This window comes from Astyanax mexicanus, chromosome 18, assembly GCF_023375975.1.
Source record: "Astyanax mexicanus isolate ESR-SI-001 chromosome 18, AstMex3_surface, whole genome shotgun sequence".
Lineage (NCBI taxonomy): Eukaryota > Metazoa > Chordata > Actinopteri > Characiformes > Acestrorhamphidae > Astyanax > Astyanax mexicanus.
The window spans coordinates 31,132,426-31,155,605 of NC_064425.1; the positions used below are offsets into that span (position 1 = coordinate 31,132,426).

Below are 23,180 nucleotides of genomic sequence, written 5' to 3' on the forward strand. Positions count from 1 at the left end.
CAGAATATTCTTTGTAAATATGATTTTTTTTTAATTGGGCTTTTTTTTATTGGGCCTAATCTGAAGCTTCCATTCCATTGAGTAAGAAACGTAGAGAAAGAAAATTGAACAAAAAAAATGAAGAGATAAAAATTAAGACATATAGGGAGTTTTTGTCTTTTTTTCTTTGGTTACTTTTTGTAGTGAAAGTTAAAAGGAGCTTTTATTTTGAGGCAAGATCTTTGTATTAGTCCGTAGAGCTGCTTTACTTTTGTCAAGAGCAGTAAATGACAGTGAAAAGACTCAGGTCTGTGAGTGACTTATAAATAGGCTTGTTGGGAGTTGATCTTTCGCTTACGGCCATACCACCCTGAGAACGCCCGATCTCGTCTGATCTCGGAAGCTAAGCAGGGTCGGGCCTGGTTAGTACTTGGATGGGAGACCGCCTGGGAATACCAGGTGCTGTAAGCTTTTCCATCTTTCCTTTATTTTTTACTCCGTTCAGTCCATGATGTCACAAATTTTTACAAGGCTACACTGTGTTTACTCTTCATATAAAACACTTACAGTAAACCATATACAGATTAAATACTCACTTAAAAGTTCTTTCATTTTTCTGAAGGAGGATATTGTTTCTTCATGCTAATAAATGAAGACAAAATGCATTATTTTTAATTTTCTTAAGATAGGTACAGGGCGACTGACTCCTGTTCCTGGGGCTCTACCACGCTAAAGATTTCAGATTTAACACACCTGAGTCTAGAATGTTCACGTGTATCCTGAAGGTCTTAATTACCTGGATCAAGTGTGCCGCGGACTCAGGCTGTTTGGATGGCAGGGGTGAAAAAAATTAAAAAGGCACCTTGGGCCTTTCTGTAAATGTATGCCAAGTATACTTTAATGTGTGTGTATGATTTTATTTATTTATTTCTCAGAATATTCTTTGTAAATATGATTTTTTTTTTAATTGGGCTTTTTTTTTACTGGGCCTAATCTGAAGCTTCCATTCCATTGAGTAAGAAACGTAGAGCAAGAAAATTGAAAAAAAAAAATGAAGAGATAAAAATTAAGACATATAGGGAGTTTTTGTCTTTTTTTCTTTGGTTACTTTTTGTAGTGAAAGTTAAAAGGAGCTTTTATTTTGAGGCAAGATCTTTGTATTAGTCCGTAGAGCTGCTTTACTTTTGTCAAGAGCAGTAAATGACAGTGAAAAGACTCAGGTCTGTGAGTGACTTATAAATAGGCTTGTTGGGAGTTGATCTTTCGCTTACGGCCATACCACCCTGAGAACGCCCGATCTCGTCTGATCTCGGAAGCTAAGCAGGGTCGGGCCTGGTTAGTACTTGGATGGGAGACCGCCTGGGAATACCAGGTGCTGTAAGCTTTTCCATCTTTCCTTTATTTTTTACTCCGTTCAGTCCATGATGTCACAATTTTTTACAAGGCTACACTGTGTTTACTCTTCATATAAAACACTTACAGTAAACCATATACAGATTAAATACTCACTTAAAAGTTCTTTCATTTTTCTGAAGGAGGATATTGTTTCTTCATGCTAATAAATAAAGAAAAAATGCATTATTTTTTATTTTCTTAACATAGGTACAGGGCGACTGACTTCTGTTCCTGGGGCTCTACCACGCTAAAGATTTCAGATTTAACACACCTGAGTCTAGAATGTTCACGTGATCCTGAAGGTCTTAATTACCTGGATCAAGTGTGCCGCGGACTCAGGCTGTTTGGATGGCAGGGGTGAAAAAAATTAAAAAGGCACCTTCTGTAGGACACAGGGCCTTTCTGTAAATGTATGCCAAGTATACTTTAATGTGTGTGTATGATTTTATTTATTTATTTCTCAGAATATTCTTTGTAAATATGATTTTTTTTTAATTGGGCTTTTTTTATTGGGCCTAATCTGAAGCTTCCATTCCATTGAGTAAGAAACGTAGAGCAAGAAAATTGAACAAAAAAAAATGAAGAGATAAAAATTAAGACATACAGGGAGTTTTTGTCTTTTTTTCTTTGGTTACTTTTTGTAGTGAAAGTTAAAAGGAGCTTTTATTTTGAGGCAAGATCTTTGTATTAGTCCGTAGAGCTGCTTTACTTTTGTCAAGAGCAGTAAATGACAGTGAAAAGACTCAGAGTGACTTATAAATAGGCTTGTTGGGAGTTGATCTTTCGCTTACGGCCATACCACCCTGAGAACGCCCGATCTCGTCTGATCTTGGAAGCTAAGCAGGGTCGGGCCTGGTTAGTACTTGGATGGGAGACCGCCTGGGAATACCAGGTGCTGTAAGCTTTTCCATCTTTCCTTTATTTTTTACTCCGTTCAGTCCATGATGTCACAATTTTTTACAAGGCTACACTGTGTTTACTCTTCATATAAAACACTTACAGTAAACCATATACAGATTAAATACTCACTTAAAAGTTCTTTCATTTTTCTGAAGGAGGATATTGTTTCTTCATGCTAATAAATAAAGAAAAAAATGCATTATTTTTTATTTTCTTAACGTATAGGTACAGGGCGGCTCACTCCTGTTCCTGGGGCTCTACCACGCTAAAGATTTCAGATTTAACACACCTGAGTCTAGAATGTTCACGTGATCCTGAAGGTCTTAATTACCTGGATCAAGTGTGCCGCGGACTCAGGCTGTTTGGATGGCAGGGGTGAAAAAAATTAAAAAGGCACCTTCTGTAGGACACAGGGCCTTTCTGTAAATGTATGCCAAGTATACTTTAATGTGTGTGTATGATTTTATTTATTTATTTCTCAGAATATTCTTTGTAAATATGATTTTTTTTTAATTGGGCTTTTTTTTTATTGGGCCTAATCTGAAGCTTCCATTCCATTGAGTAAGAAACGTAGAGCAAGAAAATTGAACAAAAAAAATGAAGAGATAAAAATTAAGACATATAGGGAGGTTTTGTCTTTTTTTCTTTGGTTACTTTTTGTAGTGAAAGTTAAAAGGAGCTTTTATTTTGAGGCAAGATCTTTGTATTAGTCCGTAGAGCTGCTTTACTTTTGTCAAGAGCAGTAAATGACAGTGAAAAGACTCAGGTCTGTGAGTGACTTATAAATAGGCTTGTTGGGAGTTGATCTTTCGCTTACGGCCATACCACCCTGAGAACGCCCGATCTCGTCTGATCTCGGAAGCTAAGCAGGGTCGGGCCTGGTTAGGACTTGGATGGGAGACCGCCTGGGAATACCAGGTGCTGTAAGCTTTTCCATCTTTCCTTTATTTTTTACTCCGTTCAGTCCATGATGTCACAATTTTTTACAAGGCTACACTGTGTTTACTCTTCATATAAAACACTTACAGTAAACCATATACAGATTAAATACTCACTTAAAAGTTCTTTCATTTTTCTGAAGGAGGATATTGTTTCTTCATGCTAATAAATAAAGAAAAAATGCATTCTTTTTTATTTTCTTAACATAGGTACAGGGCGACTGACTCCTGTTCCTGGGGCTCTACCACGCTAAAGATTTCAGATTTAACACACCTGAGTCTAGAATGTTCACGTGATCCTGAAGGTCTTAATTACCTGGATCAAGTGTGCCGCGGACTCAGGCTGTTTGGATGGCAGGGGTGAAAAAATTTAAAAAGGCACCTTCTGTAGGACACAGGGCCTTTCTGTAAATGTATGCCAAGTATACTTTAATGTGTGTGTATGATTTTATTTATTTATTTCTCAGAATATTCTTTGTAAATATGATTTTTTTTTAATTGGGCTTTTTTTATTGGGCCTAATCTGAAGCTTCCATTCCATTGAGTAAGAAACGTAGAGCAAGAAAATTGAACAAAAAAAAATGAAGAGATAAAAATTAAGACATATAGGGAGTTTTTGTCTTTTTTTCTTTGGTTACTTTTTGTAGTGAAAGTTAAAAGGAGCTTTTATTTTGAGGCAAGATCTTTGTATTAGTCCGTAGAGCTGCTTTACTTTTGTCAAGAGCAGTAAATGACAGTGAAAAGACTCAGGTCTGTGAGTGACTTATAAATAGGCTTGTTGGGAGTTGATCTTTCGCTTACGGCCATACCACCCTGAGAACGCCCGATCTCGTCTGATCTCGGAAGCTAAGCAGGGTCGGGCCTGGTTAGTACTTGGATGGGAGACCGCCTGGGAATACCAGGTGCTGTAAGCTTTTCCATCTTTCCTTTATTTTTTACTCCGTTCAGTCCATGATGTCACAATTTTTTAAAAGGCTACACTGTGTTTACTCTTCATATAAAACACTTACAGTAAACCATATACAGATTAAATACTCACTTAAAAGTTCTTTCATTTTTCTGAAGGAGGATATTGTTTCTTCATGCTAATAAATAAAGAAAAAATGCATTATTTTTTATTTTCTTAACATAGGTACAGGGCGACTGACTTCTGTTCCTGGGGCTCTACCACGCTAAAGATTTCAGATTTAACACACCTGAGTCTAGAATGTTCACGTGATCCTGAAGGTCTTAATTACCTGGATCAAGTGTGCCGCGGACTCAGGCTGTTTGGATGGCAGGGGTGAAAAAAATTAAAAAGGCACCTTCTGTAGGACACAGGGCCTTTCTGTAAATGTATGCCAAGTATACTTTAATGTGTGTGTATGATTTTATTTATTTATTTCTCAGAATATTCTTTGTAAATATGATTTTTTTTTAATTGGGCTTTTTTTTATTGGGCCTAATCTGAAGCTTCCATTCCATTGAGTAAGAAACGTAGAGCAAGAAAATTGAACAAAAAAAAAAATGAAGAGATAAAAATTAAGACATATAGGGAGTTTTTGTCTTTTTTTCTTTGGTTACTTTTTGTAGTGAAAGTTAAAAGGAGCTTTTATTTTGAGGCAAGATCTTTGTATTAGTCCGTAGAGCTGCTTTACTTTTGTCAAGAGCAGTAAATGACAGTGAAAAGACTCAGGTCTGTGAGTGACTTATAAATAGGCTTGTTGGGAGTTGATCTTTCGCTTACGGCCATACCACCCTGAGAACGCCCGATCTCGTCTGATCTCGGAAGCTAAGCAGGGTCGGGCCTGGTTAGTACTTGGATGGGAGACCGCCTGGGAATACCAGGTGCTGTAAGCTTTTCCATCTTTCCTTTATTTTTTAATCCGTTCAGTCCATGATGTCACAATTTTTTACAAGGCTCCACTGTGTTTACTCTTCATATAAAACACTTACAGTAAACCATATACAGATTAAATACTCACTTAAAAGTTCTTTCATTTTTCTGAAGGAGGATATTGTTTCTTCATGCTAATAAATAAAGAAAAGAATGCATTATTTTTTATTTTCTTAACATAGGTACAGGGCGACTGACTTCTGTTCCTGGGGCTCTACCACGCTAAAGATTTCAGATTTAACACACCTGAGTCTAGAATGTTCACGTGATCCTGAAGGTCTTAATTACCTGGATCAAGTGTGCCGCGGACTCAGGCTGTTTGGATGGCAGGGGTGAAAAAAATTAAAAAGGCACGTTCTGTAGGACACAGGGCCTTTCTGTAAATGTATGCCAAGTATACTTTAATGTGTGTGTATGATTTTATTTATTTATTTCTCAGAATATTCTTTGTAAATATGATTTTTTTTTAATTGGGCTTTTTTTTATTGGGCCTAATCTGAAGCTTCCATTCCATTGAGTAAGAAACGTAGAGCAAGAAAATTGAACAAAAAAAAAATGAAGAGATAAAAATTAAGACATATAGGGAGTTTTTGTCTTTTTTTCTTTGGTTACTTTTTGTAGTGAAAGTTAAAAGGAGCTTTTATTTTGAGGCAAGATCTTTGTATTAGTCCGTAGAGCTGCTTTACTTTTGTCAAGAGCAGTAAATGACAGTGAAAAGACTCAGGTCTGTGAGTGACTTATAAATAGGCTTGTTGGGAGTTGATCTTTCGCTTACGGCCATACCACCCTGAGAACGCCCGATCTCGTCTGATCTCGGAAGCTAAGCAGGGTCGGGCCTGGTTAGTACTTGGATGGGAGACCGCCTGGGAATACCAGGTGCTGTAAGCTTTTCCATCTTTCCTTTATTTTTTACTCCGTTCAGTCCATGATGTCACAAATTTTTACAAGGCTACACTGTGTTTACTCTTCATATAAAACACTTACAGTAAACCATATACAGATTAAATACTCACTTAAAAGTTCTTTCATTTTTCTGAAGGAGGATATTGTTTCTTCATGCTAATAAATGAAGACAAAATGCATTATTTTTAATTTTCTTAAGATAGGTACAGGGCGACTGACTCCTGTTCCTGGGGCTCTACCACGCTAAAGATTTCAGATTTAACACACCTGAGTCTAGAATGTTCACGTGTATCCTGAAGGTCTTAATTACCTGGATCAAGTGTGCCGCGGACTCAGGCTGTTTGGATGGCAGGGGTGAAAAAAATTAAAAAGGCACCTTCTGTAGGACACAGGGCCTTTCTGTAAATGTATGCCAAGTATACTTTAATGTGTGTGTATGATTTTATTTATTTATTTCTCAGAATACTCTTTGTAAATATGATTTTTTTTAATTGGGCTTTTTTTTTATTGGGCCTAATCTGAAGCTTCCATTCCATTGAGTAAGAAACGTAGAGCAAGAAAATTGAACAAAAAAAATGAAGAGATAAAAATTGAGACATATAGGCAGTTTTTGTCTTTTTTTCTTTGGTTACTTTTTGTAGTGAAAGTTAAAAGGAGCTTTTATTTTGAGGCAAGATCTTTGTATTAGTCCGTAGAGCTGCTTTACTTTTGTCAAGAGCAGTAAATGACAGTGAAAAGACTCAGGTCTGTGAGTGACTTATAAATAGGCTTGTTGGGAGTTGATCTTTCGCTTACGGCCATACCACCCTGAGAACGCCCGATCTCGTCTGATCTCGGAAGCTAAGCAGGGTCGGGCCTGGTTAGTACTTGGATGGGAGACCGCCTGGGAATACCAGGTGCTGTAAGCTTTTCCATCTTTCCTTTATTTTTTACTCCGTTCAGTCCATGATTTCACAAATTTTTAAAAGGCTACACTGTGTTTACTCTTCATATAAAACACTTACAGTAAACCATATACAGATTAAATACTCACTTAAAAGTTATTTCATTTTTCTGAAGGAGGATATTGTTTCTTCATGCTAATAAATAAAGAAAAAATGCATTATTTTTTATTTTCTTAACATAGGTACAGGGCGACTGACTCCTGTTCCTGGGGCTCTACCACGCTAAAGATTTCAGATTTAACACACCTGAGTCTAGAATGTTCACGTGATCCTGAAGGTCCTAATTACCTGGATCAAGTGTGCCGCGGACTCAGGCTGTTTGGATGGCAGGGGTGAAAAAAATTAAAAAGGCACCTTCTGTAGGACACAGGGCCTTTCTGTAAATGTATGCCAAGTATACTTTAATGTGTGTGTATGATTTTATTTATTTATTTCTCAGAATATTCTTTGTAAATATGATTTTTTTTTAAATTGGGCTTTTTTTTTTATTGGGCCTAATCTGAAGCTTCCATTCCATTGATTAAGAAACGTAGAGCAAGAAAATTGAACAAAAAAAAATGAAGAGATAAAAATTAAGACATATAGGGAGTTTTTGTCTTTTGTTCTTTGGTTACTTTTTGTAGTGAAAGTTAAAAGGAGCTTTTATTTTGAGGCAAGATCTTTGTATTAGTCCGTAGAGCTGCTTTACTTTTGTCAAGAGCAGTAAATGACAGTGAAAAGACTCAGGTCTGTGAGTGACTTATAAATAGGCTTGTTGGGAGATGATCTTTCGCTTACGGCCATACCACCCTGAGAACGCCCGATCTCGTCTGATCTCGGAAGCTAAGCAGGGTCGGGCCTGGTTAGTACTTGGATGGGAGACCGCCTGGGAATACCAGGTGCTGTAAGCTTTTCCATCTGTCCTTTATTTTTTACTCCGTTCAGTCCATGATGTCACAAATTTTTACAAGGCTACACTGTGTTTACTCTTCATATAAAACACTTACAGTAAACCATATACAGATTAAATACTCACTTAAAAGTTATTTCATTTTTCTGAAGGAGGATATTGTTTCTTCATGCTAATAAATAAAGAAAAAATGCATTATTTTTTATTTTCTTAACATAGGTACAGGGCGACTGACTCCTGTTCCTGGGGCTCTACCACGCTAAAGATTTCAGATTTAACACACCTGAGTCTAGAATGTTCACGTGATCCTGAAGGTCTTAATTACCTGGATCAAGTGTGCCGCGGACTCAGGCTGTTTGGATGGCAGGGGTGAAAAAAATTAAAAAGGCACCTTCTGTAGGACACAGGGCCTTTCTGTAAATGTATGCCAAGTATACTTTAATGTGTGTGTATGATTTTATTTATTTATTTCTCAGAATATTCTTTGTAAATATGATTTTTTTTTATTGGGCTTTTTTTTATTGGGCCTAATCTGAAGCTTCCATTCCATTGAGTAAGAAACTTAGAGCAAGAAAATTGAACAAAAAAAAATGAAGAGATAAAAATTAAGACATATAGGGAGTTTTTGTCTTTTTTTCTTTGGTTACTTTTTGTAGTGAAAGTTAAAAGGAGCTTTTATTTTGAGGCAAGATCTTTGTATTAGTCCGTAGAGCTGCTTTACTTTTGTCAAGAGCAGTAAATGACAGTGAAAAGACTCAGGTCTGTGAGTGACTTATAAATAGGCTTGTTGGGAGTTGATCTTTCGCTTACGGCCATACCACCCTGAGAACGCCCGATCTCGTCTGATCTCGGAAGCTAAGCAGGGTCGGGCCTGGTTAGTACTTGGATGGGAGACCGCCTGGGAATACCAGGTGCTGTAAGTTTTTCCATCTTTCCTTTATTTTTTACTCCGTTCAGTCCATGATGTCACAAATTTTTACAAGGCTACACTGTGTTTACTCTTCATATAAAACACTTACAGTAAACCATATACAGATTAAATACTCACTTAAAAGTTCTTTCATTTTTCTGAAGGAGGATATTGTTTCTTCATGCTAATAAATGAAGAAAAAATGCATTATTTTTTATTTTCTTAACATAGGTACAGGGCGACTGACTCCTGTTCCTGGGGCTCTACCACGCTAAAGATTTCAGATTTAACACACCTGAGTCTAGAATGTTCACGTGATCCTGAAGGTCTTAATTACCTGGATCAAGTGTGCCGCGGACTCAGGCTGTTTGGATGGCAGGGGTGAAAAAAATTAAAAAGGCACCTTCTGTAGGACACAGGGCCTTTCTGTAAATGTATGCCAAGTATACTTTAATGTGTGTGTATGATTTTATTTATTTATTTCTCAGAATACTCTTTGTAAATATGATTTTTTTTAATTGGGCTTTTTTTTTATTGGGCCTAATCTGAAGCTTCCATTCCATTGAGTAAGAAACTTAGAGCAAGAAAATTGAACAAAAAAAAAATGAAGAGATAAAAATTAAGACATATAGGGAGTTTTTGTCTTTTTTTCTTTGGTTACTTTTTGTAGTGAAAGTTAAAAGGAGCTTTTATTTTGAGGCAAGATCTTTGTATTAGTCCGTAGAGCTGCTTTACTTTTGTCAAGAGCAGTAAATGACAGTGAAAAGACTCAGGTCTGTGAGTGACTTATAAATAGGCTTGTTGGGAGTTGATCTTTCGCTTACGGCCATACCACCCTGAGAACGCCCGATCTCGTCTGATCTCGGAAGCTAAGCAGGGTCGGGCCTGGTTAGTACTTGGATGGGAGACCGCCTGGGAATACCAGGTGCTGTAAGCTTTTCCATCTGTCCTTTATTTTTTACTCCGTCCAGTCCATGATGTCACAAATTTTTACAAGGCTACACTGTGTTTACTCTTCATATAAAACACTTACAGTAAACCATATACAGATTAAATACTCACTTAAAAGTTATTTCATTTTTCTGAAGGAGGATATTGTTTCTTCATGCTAATAAATAAAGAAAAAATGCATTATTTTTTATTTTCTTAACATAGGTACAGGGCGACTGACTCCTGTTCCTGGGGCTCTACCACGCTAAAGATTTCAGATTTAACACACCTAAGTCTAGAATGTTCACGTGATCCTGAAGGTCTTAATTACCTGGATCAAGTGTGCCGCGGACTCAGGCTGTTTGGATGGCAGGGGTGAAAAAAATTAAAAAGGCACCTTCTGTAGGACACAGGGCCTTTCTGTAAATGTATGCCAAGTATACTTTAATGTGTGTGTATGATTTTATTTATTTATTTCTCAGAATATTCTTTGTAAATATGATTTTTTTTTAAATTGGGCTTTTTTTTTATTGGGCCTAATCTGAAGCTTCCATTCCATTGATTAAGAAACGTAGAGCAAGAAAATTGAACAAAAAAATGAAGAGATAAAAATTAAGACATATAGGGAGTTTTTGTCTTTTTTTCTTTGGTTACTTTTTGTAGTGAAAGTTAAAAGGAGCTTTTATTTTGAGGCAAGATCTTTGTATTAGTCCGTAGAGCTGCTTTACTTTTGTCAAGAGCAGTAAATGACAGTGAAAAGACTCAGGTCTGTGAGTGACTTATAAATAGGCTTGTTGGGAGTTGATCTTTCGCTTACGGCCATACCACCCTGAGAACGCCCGATCTCGTCTGATCTCGGAAGCTAAGCAGGGTCGGGCCTGGTTAGTACTTGGATGGGAGACCGCCTGGGAATACCAGGTGCTGTAAGCTTTTCCATCTTTCCTTTATTTTTTACTCCGTTCAGTCCATGATGTCACAAATTTTTACAAGGCTACACTGTGTTTACTCTTCATATAAAACACTTACAGTAAACCATATACAGATTAAATACTCACTTAAAAGTTATTTCATTTTTCTGAAGGAGGATATTGTTTCTTCATGCTAATAAATAAAGAAAAAATGCATTATTTTTTATTTTCTTAACATAGGTACAGGGCGACTGACTCCTGTTCCTGGGGCTCTACCACGCTAAAGATTTCAGATTTAACACACCTGAGTCTAGAATGTTCACGTGATCCTGAAGGTCTTAATTACCTGGATCAAGTGTGCCGCGGACTCAGGCTGTTTGGATGGCAGGGGTGAAAAAAATTAAAAAGGCACCTTCTGTAGGACACAGGGCCTTTCTGTAAATGTATGCCAAGTATACTTTAATGTGTGTGTATGATTTTATTTATTTATTTCTCAGAATACTCTTTGTAAATATGATTTTTTTTAATTGGGCTTTTTTTTTATTGGGCCTAATCTGAAGCTTCCATTCCATTGAGTAAGAAACGTAGAGCAAGAAAATTGAACAAAAAAAATGAAGAGATAAAAATTGAGACATATAGGCAGTTTTTGTCTTTTTTTCTTTGGTTACTTTTTGTAGTGAAAGTTAAAAGGAGCTTTTATTTTGAGGCAAGATCTTTGTATTAGTCCGTAGAGCTGCTTTACTTTTGTCAAGAGCAGTAAATGACAGTGAAAAGACTCAGGTCTGTGAGTGACTTATAAATAGGCTTGTTGGGAGTTGATCTTTCGCTTACGGCCATACCACCCTGAGAACGCCCGATCTCGTCTGATCTCGGAAGCTAAGCAGGGTCGGGCCTGGTTAGTACTTGGATGGGAGACCGCCTGGGAATACCAGGTGCTGTAAGCTTTTCCATCTTTCCTTTATTTTTTACTCCGTTCAGTCCATGATTTCACAAATTTTTAAAAGGCTACACTGTGTTTACTCTTCATATAAAACACTTACAGTAAACCATATACAGATTAAATACTCACTTAAAAGTTATTTCATTTTTCTGAAGGAGGATATTGTTTCTTCATGCTAATAAATAAAGAAAAAATGCATTATTTTTTATTTTCTTAACATAGGTACAGGGCGACTGACTCCTGTTCCTGGGGCTCTACCACGCTAAAGATTTCAGATTTAACACACCTGAGTCTAGAATGTTCACGTGATCCTGAAGGTCCTAATTACCTGGATCAAGTGTGCCGCGGACTCAGGCTGTTTGGATGGCAGGGGTGAAAAAAATTAAAAAGGCACCTTCTGTAGGACACAGGGCCTTTCTGTAAATGTATGCCAAGTATACTTTAATGTGTGTGTATGATTTTATTTATTTATTTCTCAGAATATTCTTTGTAAATATGATTTTTTTTTAAATTGGGCTTTTTTTTTTATTGGGCCTAATCTGAAGCTTCCATTCCATTGATTAAGAAACGTAGAGCAAGAAAATTGAACAAAAAAAAATGAAGAGATAAAAATTAAGACATATAGGGAGTTTTTGTCTTTTGTTCTTTGGTTACTTTTTGTAGTGAAAGTTAAAAGGAGCTTTTATTTTGAGGCAAGATCTTTGTATTAGTCCGTAGAGCTGCTTTACTTTTGTCAAGAGCAGTAAATGACAGTGAAAAGACTCAGGTCTGTGAGTGACTTATAAATAGGCTTGTTGGGAGATGATCTTTCGCTTACGGCCATACCACCCTGAGAACGCCCGATCTCGTCTGATCTCGGAAGCTAAGCAGGGTCGGGCCTGGTTAGTACTTGGATGGGAGACCGCCTGGGAATACCAGGTGCTGTAAGCTTTTCCATCTGTCCTTTATTTTTTACTCCGTTCAGTCCATGATGTCACAAATTTTTACAAGGCTACACTGTGTTTACTCTTCATATAAAACACTTACAGTAAACCATATACAGATTAAATACTCACTTAAAAGTTCTTTCATTTTTCTGAAGGAGGATATTGTTTCTTCATGCTAATAAATAAAGAAAAAATGCATTATTTTTTATTTTCTTAACATAGGTACAGGGCGACTGACTCCTGTTCCTGGGGCTCTACCACGCTAAAGATTTCAGATTTAACACACCTGAGTCTAGAATGTTCACGTGATCCTGAAGGTCTTAATTACCTGGATCAAGTGTGCCGCGGACTCAGGCTGTTTGGATGGCAGGGGTGAAAAAAATTAAAAAGGCACCTTCTGTAGGACACAGGGCCTTTCTGTAAATGTATGCCAAGTATACTTTAATGTGTGTGTATGATTTTATTTATTTATTTCTCAGAATATTCTTTGTAAATATGATTTTTTTTTAAATTGGGCTTTTTTTTTATTGGGCCTAATCTGAAGCTTCCATTCCATTGATTAAGAAACGTAGAGCAAGAAAATTGAACAAAAAAATGAAGAGATAAAAATTAAGACATATAGGGAGTTTTTGTCTTTTTTTCTTTGGTTACTTTTTGTAGTGAAAGTTAAAAGGAGCTTTTATTTTGAGGCAAGATCTTTGTATTAGTCCGTAGAGCTGCTTTACTTTTGTCAAGAGCAGTAAATGACAGTGAAAAAACTCAGGTCTGTGAGTGACTTATAAATAGGCTTGTTGGGAGTTGATCTTTCGCTTACGGCCATACCACCCTGAGAACGCCCGATCTCGTCTGATCTCGGAAGCTAAGCAGGGTCGGGCCTGGTTAGTACTTGGATGGGAGACCGCCTGGGAATACCAGGTGCTGTAAGCTTTTCCATCTTTCCTTTATTTTTTACTCCGTTCAGTCCATGATTTCACAAATTTTTAAAAGGCTACACTGTGTTTACTCTTCATATAAAACACTTACAGTAAACCATATACAGATTAAATACTCACTTAAAAGTTATTTCATTTTTCTGAAGGAGGATATTGTTTCTTCATGCTAATAAATAAAGAAAAAATGCATTATTTTTTATTTTCTTAACATAGGTACAGGGCGACTGACTCCTGTTCCTGGGGCTCTACCACGCTAAAGATTTCAGATTTAACACACCTGAGTCTAGAATGTTCACGTGATCCTGAAGGTCCTAATTACCTGGATCAAGTGTGCCGCGGACTCAGGCTGTTTGGATGGCAGGGGTGAAAAAAATTAAAAAGGCACCTTCTGTAGGACACAGGGCCTTTCTGTAAATGTATGCCAAGTATACTTTAATGTGTGTGTATGATTTTATTTATTTATTTCTCAGAATATTCTTTGTAAATATGATTTTTTTTTAAATTGGGCTTTTTTTTTTTATTGGGCCTAATCTGAAGCTTCCATTCCATTGATTAAGAAACGTAGAGCAAGAAAATTGAACAAAAAAAAATGAAGAGATAAAAATTAAGACATATAGGGAGTTTTTGTCTTTTGTTCTTTGGTTACTTTTTGTAGTGAAAGTTAAAAGGAGCTTTTATTTTGAGGCAAGATCTTTGTATTAGTCCGTAGAGCTGCTTTACTTTTGTCAAGAGCAGTAAATGACAGTGAAAAGACTCAGGTCTGTGAGTGACTTATAAATAGGCTTGTTGGGAGATGATCTTTCGCTTACGGCCATACCACCCTGAGAACGCCCGATCTCGTCTGATCTCGGAAGCTAAGCAGGGTCGGGCCTGGTTAGTACTTGGATGGGAGACCGCCTGGGAATACCAGGTGCTGTAAGCTTTTCCATCTTTCCTTTATTTTTTACTCCGTTCAGTCCATGATGTCACAAATTTTTACAAGGCTACACTGTGTTTACTCTTCATATAAAACACTTACAGTAAACCATATACAGATTAAATACTCACTTAAAAGTTCTTTCATTTTTCTGAAGGAGGATATTGTTTCTTCATGCTAATAAATAAAGAAAAAATGCATTATTTTTTATTTTCTTAACATAGGTACAGGGCGACTGACTCCTGTTCCTGGGGCTCTACCACGCTAAAGATTTCAGATTTAACACACCTGAGTCTAGAATGTTCACGTGATCCTGAAGGTCTTAATTACCTGGATCAAGTGTGCCGCGGACTCAGGCTGTTTGGATGGCAGGGGTGAAAAAAATTAAAAAGGCACCTTCTGTAGGACACAGGGCCTTTCTGTAAATGTATGCCAAGTATACTTTAATGTGTGTGTATGATTTTATTTATTTATTTCTCAGAATATTCTTTGTAAATATGATTTTTTTTTAAATTGGGCTTTTTTTTTATTGGGCCTAATCTGAAGCTTCCATTCCATTGATTAAGAAACGTAGAGCAAGAAAATTGAACAAAAAAATGAAGAGATAAAAATTAAGACATATAGGGAGTTTTTGTCTTTTTTTCTTTGGTTACTTTTTGTAGTGAAAGTTAAAAGGAGCTTTTATTTTGAGGCAAGATCTTTGTATTAGTCCGTAGAGCTGCTTTACTTTTGTCAAGAGCAGTAAATGACAGTGAAAAGACTCAGGTCTGTGAGTGACTTATAAATAGGCTTGTTGGGAGTTGATCTTTCGCTTACGGCCATACCACCCTGAGAACGCCCGATCTCGTCTGATCTCGGAAGCTAAGCAGGGTCGGGCCTGGTTAGTACTTGGATGGGAGACCGCCTGGGAATACCAGGTGCTGTAAGCTTTTCCATCTTTCCTTTATTTTTTACTCCGTTCAGTCCATGATGTCACAAATTTTTACAAGGCTACACTGTGTTTACTCTTCATATAAAACACTTACAGTAAACCATATACAGATTAAATACTCACTTAAAAGTTATTTCATTTTTCTGAAGGAGGATATTGTTTCTTCATGCTAATAAATAAAGAAAAAATGCATTATTTTTTATTTTCTTAACATAGGTACAGGGCGACTGACTCCTGTTCCTGGGGCTCTACCACGCTAAAGATTTCAGATTTAACACACCTGAGTCTAGAATGTTCACGTGATCCTGAAGGTCTTAATTACCTGGATCAAGTGTGCCGCGGACTCAGGCTGTTTGGATGGCAGGGGTGAAAAAAATTAAAAAGGCACCTTCTGTAGGACACAGGGCCTTTCTGTAAATGTATGCCAAGTATACTTTAATGTGTGTGTATGATTTTATTTATTTATTTCTCAGAATACTCTTTGTAAATATGATTTTTTTTAATTGGGCTTTTTTTTTATTGGGCCTAATCTGAAGCTTCCATTCCATTGAGTAAGAAACGTAGAGCAAGAAAATTGAACAAAAAAAATGAAGAGATAAAAATTGAGACATATAGGCAGTTTTTGTCTTTTTTTCTTTGGTTACTTTTTGTAGTGAAAGTTAAAAGGAGCTTTTATTTTGAGGCAAGATCTTTGTATTAGTCCGTAGAGCTGCTTTACTTTTGTCAAGAGCAGTAAATGACAGTGAAAAGACTCAGGTCTGTGAGTGACTTATAAATAGGCTTGTTGGGAGTTGATCTTTCGCTTACGGCCATACCACCCTGAGAACGCCCGATCTCGTCTGATCTCGGAAGCTAAGCAGGGTCGGGCCTGGTTAGTACTTGGATGGGAGACCGCCTGGGAATACCAGGTGCTGTAAGCTTTTCCATCTTTCCTTTATTTTTTACTCCGTTCAGTCCATGATTTCACAAATTTTTAAAAGGCTACACTGTGTTTACTCTTCATATAAAACACTTACAGTAAACCATATACAGATTAAATACTCACTTAAAAGTTATTTCATTTTTCTGAAGGAGGATATTGTTTCTTCATGCTAATAAATAAAGAAAAAATGCATTATTTTTTATTTTCTTAACATAGGTACAGGGCGACTGACTCCTGTTCCTGGGGCTCTACCACGCTAAAGATTTCAGATTTAACACACCTGAGTCTAGAATGTTCACGTGATCCTGAAGGTCCTAATTACCTGGATCAAGTGTGCCGCGGACTCAGGCTGTTTGGATGGCAGGGGTGAAAAAAATTAAAAAGGCACCTTCTGTAGGACACAGGGCCTTTCTGTAAATGTATGCCAAGTATACTTTAATGTGTGTGTATGATTTTATTTATTTATTTCTCAGAATATTCTTTGTAAATATGATTTTTTTTTAAATTGGGCTTTTTTTTTTATTGGGCCTAATCTGAAGCTTCCATTCCATTGATTAAGAAACGTAGAGCAAGAAAATTGAACAAAAAAAAATGAAGAGATAAAAATTAAGACATATAGGGAGTTTTTGTCTTTTGTTCTTTGGTTACTTTTTGTAGTGAAAGTTAAAAGGAGCTTTTATTTTGAGGCAAGATCTTTGTATTAGTCCGTAGAGCTGCTTTACTTTTGTCAAGAGCAGTAAATGACAGTGAAAAGACTCAGGTCTGTGAGTGACTTATAAATAGGCTTGTTGGGAGATGATCTTTCGCTTACGGCCATACCACCCTGAGAACGCCCGATCTCGTCTGATCTCGGAAGCTAAGCAGGGTCGGGCCTGGTTAGTACTTGGATGGGAGACCGCCTGGGAATACCAGGTGCTGTAAGCTTTTCCATCTGTCCTTTATTTTTTACTCCGTTCAGTCCATGATGTCACAAATTTTTACAAGGCTACACTGTGTTTACTCTTCATATAAAACACTTACAGTAAACCATATACAGATTAAATACTCACTTAAAAGTTCTTTCATTTTTCTGAAGGAGGATATTGTTTCTTCATGCTAATAAATAAAGAAAAAATGCATTATTTTTTATTTTCTTAACATAGGTACAGGGCGACTGACTCCTGTTCCTGGGGCTCTACCACGCTAAAGATTTCAGATTTAACACACCTGAGTCTAGAATGTTCACGTGATCCTGAAGGTCTTAATTACCTGGATCAAGTGTGCCGCGGACTCAGGCTGTTTGGATGGCAGGGGTGAAAAAAATTAAAAAGGCACCTTCTGTAGGACACAGGGCCTTTCTGTAAATGTATGCCAAGTATACTTTAATGTGTGTGTATGATTTTATTTATTTATTTCTCAGAATACTCTTTGTAAATATGATTTTTTTTAATTGGGCTTTTTTTTTATTGGGCCTAATCTGAAGCTTCCATTCCATTGAGTAAGAAACGTAGAGCAAGAAAATTGAACAAAAAAAATGAAGAGATAAAAATTGAGACATATAGGCAGTTTTTGTCTTTTTTTCTTTGGTTACTTTTTGTAGTGAAAGTTAAAAGGAGCTTTTATTTTGAGGCAAGATCTTTGTATTAGTCCGTAGAGCTGCTTTACTTTTGTCAAGAGCAGTAAATGACAGTGAAAAGACTCAGGTCTGTGAGTGACTTATAAATAGGCTTGTTGGGAGTTGATCTTTCGCTTACGGCCATACCACCCTGAGAACGCCCGATCTCGTCTGATCTCGGAAGCTAAGCAGGGTCGGGCCTGGTTAGTACTTGGATGGGAGACCGCCTGGGAATACCAGGTGCTGTAAGCTTTTCCATCTTTCCTTTATTTTTTACTCCGTTCAGTCCATGATTTCACAAATTTTTAAAAGGCTACACTGTGTTTACTCTTCATATAAAACACTTACAGTAAACCATATACAGATTAAATACTCACTTAAAAGTTATTTCATTTTTCTGAAGGAGGATATTGTTTCTTCATGCTAATAAATAAAGAAAAAATGCATTATTTTTTATTTTCTTAACATAGGTACAGGGCGACTGACTCCTGTTCCTGGGGCTCTACCACGCTAAAGATTTCAGATTTAACACACCTGAGTCTAGAATGTTCACGTGATCCTGAAGGTCCTAATTACCTGGATCAAGTGTGCCGCGGACTCAGGCTGTTTGGATGGCAGGGGTGAAAAAAATAAAAAAGGCACCTTCTGTAGGACACAGGGCCTTTCTGTAAATGTATGCCAAGTATACTTTAATGTGTGTGTATGATTTTATTTATTTATTTCTCAGAATATTCTTTGTAAATATGATTTTTTTTAAATTGGGCTTTTTTTTTTATTGGGCCTAATCTGAAGCTTCCATTCCATTGATTAAGAAACGTAGAGCAAGAAAATTGAACAAAAAAAAATGAAGAGATAAAAATTAAGACATATAGGGAGTTTTTGTCTTTTGTTCTTTGGTTACTTTTTGTAGTGAAAGTTAAAAGGAGCTTTTATTTTGAGGCAAGATCTTTGTATTAGTCCGTAGAGCTGCTTTACTTTTGTCAAGAGCAGTAAATGACAGTGAAAAGACTCAGGTCTGTGAGTGACTTATAAATAGGCTTGTTGGGAGATGATCTTTCGCTTACGGCCATACCACCCTGAGAACGCCCGATCTCGTCTGATCTCGGAAGCTAAGCACGGTCGGGCCTGGTTAGTACTTGGATGGGAGACCGCCTGGGAATACCAGGTGCTGTAAGCTTTTCCATCTGTCCTTTATTTTTTACTCCGTTCAGTCCATGATGTCACAAATTTTTACAAGGCTACACTGTGTTTACTCTTCATATAAAACACTTACAGTAAACCATATACAGATTAAATACTCACTTAAAAGTTCTTTCATTTTTCTGAAGGAGGATATTGTTTCTTCATGCTAATAAATAAAGAAAAAATGCATTATTTTTTATTTTCTTAACATAGGTACAGGGCGACTGACTCCTGTTCATGGGGCTCTACCACGCTAAAGATTTCAGATTTAACACACCTGAGTCTAGAATGTTCACGTGATCCTGAAGGTCTTAATTACCTGGATCAAGTGTGCCGCGGACTCAGGTTGTTTGGATGGCAGGGGTGAAAAAAAATAAAAAGGCACCTTCTGTAGGACACAGGGCCTTTCTGTAAATGTATGCCAAGTATACTTTAATCTGTGTGTATGATTTTATTTATTTATTTCTCAGAATATTCTTTGTAAATATGATTTTTTTTAATTGGGCTTTTTTTTATTGGGCCTAATCTGAAGCTTCCATTCCATTGAGTAAGAAACGTAGAGAAAGAAAATTGAACAAAAAAAATGAAGAGATAAAAATTAAGACATATAGGGAGTTTTTGTCTTTTTTTCTTTGGTTACTTTTTGTAGTGAAAGTTAAAAGGAGCTTTTATTTTGAGGCAAGATCTTTGTATTAGTCCGTAGAGCTGCTTTACTTTTGTCAAGAGCAGTAAATGACAGTGAAAAGACTCAGGTCTGTGAGTGACTTATAAATAGGCTTGTTGGGAGTTGATCTTTCGCTTACGGCCATACCACCCTGAGAACGCCCGATCTCGTCTGATCTCGGAAGCTAAGCAGGGTCGGGCCTGGTTAGTACTTGGATGGGAGACCGCCTGGGAATACCAGGTGCTGTAAGCTTTTCCATCTTTCCTTTATTTTTTACTCCGTTCAGTCCATGATGTCACAATTTTTTACAAGGCTACACTGTGTTTACTCTTCATATAAAACACTTACAGTAAACCATATACAGATTAAATACTCACTTAAAAGTTCTTTCATTTTTCTGAAGGAGGATATTGTTTCTTCATGCTAATAAATAAAGAAAAAATGCATTATTTTTTATTTTCTTAACATAGGTACAGGGCGACTGACTCCTGTTCATGGGGCTCTACCACGCTAAAGATGTCAGATTTAACACACCTGAGTCTAGAATGTTCACGTGATCCTGAAGGTCTTAATTACCTGGATCAAGTGTGCCGCGGACTCAGGTTGTTTGGATGGCAGGGGTGAAAAAAAATAAAAAGGCACCTTCTGTAGGACACAGGGCCTTTCTGTAAATGTATGCCAAGTATACTTTAATGTGTGTGTATGATTTTATTTATTTATTTCTCAGAATATTCTTTGTAAATATGATTTTTTTTTAATTGGGCTTTTTTTTTATTGGGCCTAATCTGAAGCTTCCATTCCATTGAGTAAGAAACGTAGAGCAAGAAAATTGAACAAAAAAAAATGAAGAGATAAAAATTAAGACATATAGGGAGTTTTTGTCTTTTTTTCTTTGGTTACTTTTTGTAGTGAAAGTTAAAAGGAGCTTTTATTTTGAGGCAAGATCTTTGTATTAGTCCGTAGAGCTGCTTTACTTTTGTCAAGAGCAGTAAATGACAGTGAAAAGACTCAGGTCTGTGAGTGACTTATAAATAGGCTTGTTGGGAGTTGATCTTTCGCTTACGGCCATACCACCCTGAGAACGCCCGATCTCGTCTGATCTCGGAAGCTAAGCAGGGTCGGGCCTGGTTAGTACTTGGATGGGAGACCGCCTGGGAATACCAGGTGCTGTAAGCTTTTCCATCTTTCCTTTATTTTTTACTCCGTTCAGTCCATGATGTCACAATTTTTTACAAGGCTCCACTGTGTTTACTCTTCATATAAAACACTTACAGTAAACCATATACAGATTAAATACTCACTTAAAAGTTATTTCATTTTTCTGAAGGAGGATATTGTTTCTTCATGCTAATAAATAAAGAAAAAATGCATTATTTTTTATTTTCTTAACATAGGTACAGGGCGACTGACTTCTGTTCCTGGGGCTCTACCACGCTAAAGATTTCAGATTTAACACACCTGAGTCTAGAATGTTCACGTGATCCTAAAGGTCTTAATTACCTGGATCAAGTGTGCCGCGGACTCAGGCTGTTTGGATGGCAGGGGTGAAAAAAATTAAAAAGGCACCTTCTGTAGGACACAGGGCCTTTCTGTAAATGTATGCCAAGTATACTTTAATGTGTGTGTATGATTTTATTTATTTATTTCTCAGAATATTCTTTGTAAATATGATTTTTTTTTAATTGGGCTTTTTTTTATTGGGCCTAATCTGAAGCTTCCATTCCATTGAGTAAGAAACGTAGAGCAAGAAAATTGAACAAAAAAAAATGAAGAGATAAAAATTAAGACATATAGGGAGTTTTTGTCTTTTTTTCTTTGGTTACTTTTTGTAGTGAAAGTTAAAAGGAGCTTTTATTTTGAGGCAAGATCTTTGTATTAGTCCGTAGAGCTGCTTTACTTTTGTCAAGAGCAGTAAATGACAGTGAAAAGACTCAGGTCTGTGAGTGACTTATAAATAGGCTTGTTGGGAGTTGATCTTTCGCTTACGGCCATACCACCCTGAGAACGCCCGATCTCGTCTGATCTCGGAAGCTAAGCAGGGTCGGGCCTGGTTAGTACTTGGATGGGAGACCGCCTGGGAATACCAGGTGCTGTAAGTTTTTCCATCTTTCCTTTATTTTTTACTCCGTTCAGTCCATGATGTCACAAATTTTTACAAGGCTACACTGTGTTTACTCTTCATATAAAACACTTACAGTAAACCATATACAGATTAAATACTCACTTAAAAGTTATTTCATTTTTCTGAAGGAGGATATTGTTTCTTCATGCTAATAAATGAAGAAAAAATGCATTATTTTTTATTTTCTTAACATAGGTACAGGGCGACTGACTCCTGTTCCTGGGGCTCTACCACGCTAAAGATTTCAGATTTAACACACCTGAGTCTAGAATGTTCACGTGATCCTGAAGGTCTTAATTACCTGGATCAAGTGTGCCGCGGACTCAGGCTGTTTGGATGGCAGGGGTGAAAAAAATTAAAAAGGCACCTTCTGTAGGACACAGGGCCTTTCTGTAAATGTATGCCAAGTATACTTTAATGTGTGTGTATGATTTTATTTATTTATTTCTCAGAATACTCTTTGTAAATATGATTTTTTTTTAATTGGGCTTTTTTTTTATTGGGCCTAATCTGAAGCTTCCATTCCATTGAGTAAGAAACTTAGAGCAAGAAAATTGAACAAAAAAAAATGAAGAGATAAAAATTAAGACATATAGGGAGTTTTTGTCTTTTTTTCTTTGGTTACTTTTTGTAGTGAAAGTTAAAAGGAGCTTTTATTTTGAGGCAAGATCTTTGTATTAGTCCGTAGAGCTGCTTTACTTTTGTCAAGAGCAGTAAATGACAGTGAAAAGACTCAGGTCTGTGAGTGACTTATAAATAGGCTTGTTGGGAGTTGATCTTTCGCTTACGGCCATACCACCCTGAGAACGCCCGATCTCGTCTGATCTCGGAAGCTAAGCAGGGTCGGGCCTGGTTAGTACTTGGATGGGAGACCGCCTGGGAATACCAGGTGCTGTAAGCTTTTCCATCTTTCCTTTATTTTTTACTCCGTCCAGTCCATGATGTCACAAATTTTTACAAGGCTACACTGTGTTTACTCTTCATATAAAACACTTACAGTAAACCATATACAGATTAAATACTCACTTAAAAGTTATTTCATTTTTCTGAAGGAGGATATTGTTTCTTCATGCTAATAAATGAAGAAAAAATGCATTATTTTTTATTTTCTTAACATAGGTACAGGGCGACTGACTCCTGTTCCTGGGGCTCTACCACGCTAAAGATCTCAGATTTAACACACCTGAGTCTAGAATGTTCACGTGATCCTGAAGGTCTTAATTACCTGGATCAAATGTGCCGCGGACTCAGGCTGTTTGGATGGCAGGGGTGAAAAAAATTAAAAAGGCACCTTCTGTAGGACACAGGGCCTTTCTGTAAATGTATGCCAAGTATACTTTAATGTGTGTGTATGATTTTATTTATTTATTTCTCAGAATACTCTTTGTAAATATGATTTTTTTTTAATTGGGCTTTTTTTTTATTGGGCCTAATCTGAAGCTTCCATTCCATTGAGTAAGAAACTTAGAGCAAGAAAAT

The 23,180-nt window shown here is 36.8% G+C and overlaps 25 non-coding genes across 25 annotated transcripts; all 25 read left to right on the forward strand.

Annotated features, from left to right (window-relative positions):
• The first annotated feature begins 331 nt into the window (after positions 1-331).
• LOC125784088 (5S ribosomal RNA) lies at positions 332-450 on the forward strand. The gene has a single exon (XR_007426808.1). It is a non-coding gene; the product is annotated as a 5S ribosomal RNA (ribosomal RNA).
• Positions 451-1,244: 794 nt separating this feature from the next.
• On the forward strand, positions 1,245-1,363 carry LOC125784099 (5S ribosomal RNA). The gene has a single exon (XR_007426820.1). It is a non-coding gene; the product is annotated as a 5S ribosomal RNA (ribosomal RNA).
• A 796-nt stretch (positions 1,364-2,159) lies between these two features.
• Positions 2,160-2,278, forward strand: LOC125783067 (5S ribosomal RNA). The gene has a single exon (XR_007425802.1). It is a non-coding gene; the product is annotated as a 5S ribosomal RNA (ribosomal RNA).
• An 807-nt stretch (positions 2,279-3,085) lies between these two features.
• On the forward strand, positions 3,086-3,204 carry LOC125783234 (5S ribosomal RNA). Its single transcript, XR_007425968.1, has one exon. It is a non-coding gene; the product is annotated as a 5S ribosomal RNA (ribosomal RNA).
• An 803-nt stretch (positions 3,205-4,007) lies between these two features.
• LOC125784110 (5S ribosomal RNA) lies at positions 4,008-4,126 on the forward strand. The gene has a single exon (XR_007426831.1). It is a non-coding gene; the product is annotated as a 5S ribosomal RNA (ribosomal RNA).
• Positions 4,127-4,932: 806 nt separating this feature from the next.
• Positions 4,933-5,051, forward strand: LOC125784121 (5S ribosomal RNA). The gene has a single exon (XR_007426842.1). It is a non-coding gene; the product is annotated as a 5S ribosomal RNA (ribosomal RNA).
• An 806-nt stretch (positions 5,052-5,857) lies between these two features.
• Positions 5,858-5,976, forward strand: LOC125784132 (5S ribosomal RNA). Its single transcript, XR_007426853.1, has one exon. It is a non-coding gene; the product is annotated as a 5S ribosomal RNA (ribosomal RNA).
• An 804-nt stretch (positions 5,977-6,780) lies between these two features.
• On the forward strand, positions 6,781-6,899 carry LOC125784144 (5S ribosomal RNA). Its single transcript, XR_007426864.1, has one exon. It is a non-coding gene; the product is annotated as a 5S ribosomal RNA (ribosomal RNA).
• An 807-nt stretch (positions 6,900-7,706) lies between these two features.
• LOC125784155 (5S ribosomal RNA) lies at positions 7,707-7,825 on the forward strand. The gene has a single exon (XR_007426875.1). It is a non-coding gene; the product is annotated as a 5S ribosomal RNA (ribosomal RNA).
• An 803-nt stretch (positions 7,826-8,628) lies between these two features.
• Positions 8,629-8,747, forward strand: LOC125782996 (5S ribosomal RNA). The gene has a single exon (XR_007425733.1). It is a non-coding gene; the product is annotated as a 5S ribosomal RNA (ribosomal RNA).
• An 805-nt stretch (positions 8,748-9,552) lies between these two features.
• Positions 9,553-9,671, forward strand: LOC125784167 (5S ribosomal RNA). The gene has a single exon (XR_007426887.1). It is a non-coding gene; the product is annotated as a 5S ribosomal RNA (ribosomal RNA).
• An 804-nt stretch (positions 9,672-10,475) lies between these two features.
• LOC125784178 (5S ribosomal RNA) lies at positions 10,476-10,594 on the forward strand. The gene has a single exon (XR_007426898.1). It is a non-coding gene; the product is annotated as a 5S ribosomal RNA (ribosomal RNA).
• Positions 10,595-11,397: 803 nt separating this feature from the next.
• Positions 11,398-11,516, forward strand: LOC125784189 (5S ribosomal RNA). Its single transcript, XR_007426909.1, has one exon. It is a non-coding gene; the product is annotated as a 5S ribosomal RNA (ribosomal RNA).
• Positions 11,517-12,323: 807 nt separating this feature from the next.
• LOC125784200 (5S ribosomal RNA) lies at positions 12,324-12,442 on the forward strand. The gene has a single exon (XR_007426920.1). It is a non-coding gene; the product is annotated as a 5S ribosomal RNA (ribosomal RNA).
• Positions 12,443-13,246: 804 nt separating this feature from the next.
• Positions 13,247-13,365, forward strand: LOC125784211 (5S ribosomal RNA). Its single transcript, XR_007426931.1, has one exon. It is a non-coding gene; the product is annotated as a 5S ribosomal RNA (ribosomal RNA).
• Positions 13,366-14,173: 808 nt separating this feature from the next.
• LOC125784222 (5S ribosomal RNA) lies at positions 14,174-14,292 on the forward strand. Its single transcript, XR_007426942.1, has one exon. It is a non-coding gene; the product is annotated as a 5S ribosomal RNA (ribosomal RNA).
• Positions 14,293-15,096: 804 nt separating this feature from the next.
• Positions 15,097-15,215, forward strand: LOC125784233 (5S ribosomal RNA). Its single transcript, XR_007426953.1, has one exon. It is a non-coding gene; the product is annotated as a 5S ribosomal RNA (ribosomal RNA).
• An 803-nt stretch (positions 15,216-16,018) lies between these two features.
• LOC125784244 (5S ribosomal RNA) lies at positions 16,019-16,137 on the forward strand. Its single transcript, XR_007426964.1, has one exon. It is a non-coding gene; the product is annotated as a 5S ribosomal RNA (ribosomal RNA).
• Positions 16,138-16,944: 807 nt separating this feature from the next.
• LOC125784255 (5S ribosomal RNA) lies at positions 16,945-17,063 on the forward strand. The gene has a single exon (XR_007426975.1). It is a non-coding gene; the product is annotated as a 5S ribosomal RNA (ribosomal RNA).
• Positions 17,064-17,866: 803 nt separating this feature from the next.
• LOC125784266 (5S ribosomal RNA) lies at positions 17,867-17,985 on the forward strand. The gene has a single exon (XR_007426986.1). It is a non-coding gene; the product is annotated as a 5S ribosomal RNA (ribosomal RNA).
• Positions 17,986-18,791: 806 nt separating this feature from the next.
• LOC125783100 (5S ribosomal RNA) lies at positions 18,792-18,910 on the forward strand. Its single transcript, XR_007425834.1, has one exon. It is a non-coding gene; the product is annotated as a 5S ribosomal RNA (ribosomal RNA).
• An 802-nt stretch (positions 18,911-19,712) lies between these two features.
• On the forward strand, positions 19,713-19,831 carry LOC125784278 (5S ribosomal RNA). Its single transcript, XR_007426998.1, has one exon. It is a non-coding gene; the product is annotated as a 5S ribosomal RNA (ribosomal RNA).
• Positions 19,832-20,636: 805 nt separating this feature from the next.
• Positions 20,637-20,755, forward strand: LOC125784289 (5S ribosomal RNA). Its single transcript, XR_007427009.1, has one exon. It is a non-coding gene; the product is annotated as a 5S ribosomal RNA (ribosomal RNA).
• An 804-nt stretch (positions 20,756-21,559) lies between these two features.
• Positions 21,560-21,678, forward strand: LOC125782997 (5S ribosomal RNA). The gene has a single exon (XR_007425734.1). It is a non-coding gene; the product is annotated as a 5S ribosomal RNA (ribosomal RNA).
• An 805-nt stretch (positions 21,679-22,483) lies between these two features.
• On the forward strand, positions 22,484-22,602 carry LOC125784300 (5S ribosomal RNA). Its single transcript, XR_007427020.1, has one exon. It is a non-coding gene; the product is annotated as a 5S ribosomal RNA (ribosomal RNA).
• Positions 22,603-23,180: the final 578 nt, after the last annotated feature.